This window comes from Anopheles moucheti (assembly GCF_943734755.1).
Source record: "Anopheles moucheti chromosome X unlocalized genomic scaffold, idAnoMoucSN_F20_07 X_unloc_1, whole genome shotgun sequence".
Lineage (NCBI taxonomy): Eukaryota > Metazoa > Arthropoda > Insecta > Diptera > Culicidae > Anopheles > Anopheles moucheti.
In genome coordinates, this window is record NW_026453515.1 from 1,758,948 (window position 1) to 1,760,198 (window position 1,251).

The following is a 1,251-nucleotide window of genomic DNA, read 5'->3' on the forward strand; positions in this document are numbered from 1 at the left end:
GTACAATAATGTTGTTGTTAAAAACAAAGCAATGACAACATCCGAACAATTACAAATTTTGCGAAAAATGAATACATATGTCTTATATATGTGGCATCCTTACCTTTTTGTACGGCACTGTACCATACCGTGATGGTATATGTGCCGTCGTCCACGCACTTACGCATTACGCACTTATGCATTACGCACTTACGCATTACGCACTAACACTAGGATTAAGTACTAATTACTAATACTAATGTTAGCTTTAATATCGTTACAATAAAATTAAGTTAGTCTTAGCTCGCTTCCCGAACCGTCTGACCAGTCGCACTCTTTTCTCGCAACGGCAATACCAGATACACGCGCCAAAGTGGTGACCCCGACGTGGTCGTTAAAGACAACTTTTTTTGGTGCGTGTAAAAAGTGATAAACGAACAATGCCAGACGAGAAAGTGGGACCAAGCCCGTTTAACGAGGCCAGTGCAAGCCCCGTGGCTCAACCGACAGCCATCGAGGCAATCCATACGCCTCGGCTTAACCCGCCGAGCATGGCCGATACTAACATAGAGACATATTTTTTGTCGCTGGAGTTTTGGTTTGCCGCTTCTGGCATAGGCGCGTTGCACGACACGAAGAAGTACAATATAGTGATGGCGCAGGTGCCTCCTAACAAGCTTACCGAACTAAGGGCCATAATCGACGGTACTCCGGCCGTCGACAAGTACGCGTATGTGAAAACGAAGCTTATAGCTTACTTCGCCGATAGTCAGCAGCGGCGTCTACAGCGCGTACTGTCCGATATGCCGCTAGGAGATAAAAAATCAAGCCAGCTGCTTAACGAGATGAAACGCGTTGCGGGAACCTCCCTAAGCGAGCCGGTGCTGCTGGATCTATCGGCATCCAGGCTACCACCACAGCTGCAGTGATCGCTTCTCGTGGTGACGCCGCGGACAAGACCACCATTGCTGACTCCATTGTGGATTCGATGAGCCTCAGAAGCATCAACGCGGTCGAACGAACCAACGTAGCGATGGCGCCCGACCACGTGCCGGACACCGCGGTCACTGACCCTATCACAGAACTTCGCAGAGAGATAGCGGAATTGACCAGGCGCCTCGATAATGTGCTTCCGAACCGTAGATATCGCGGACGATCGATTTCCCGCTCTAATTCATCGGTTAACCGCAACAATAGCAGAGGAAGAGGTTCTCCTACCGGAACATGTTGGTACCAACGTAAGTTTGGAAATGACGCTCGAACGTGCCGCAA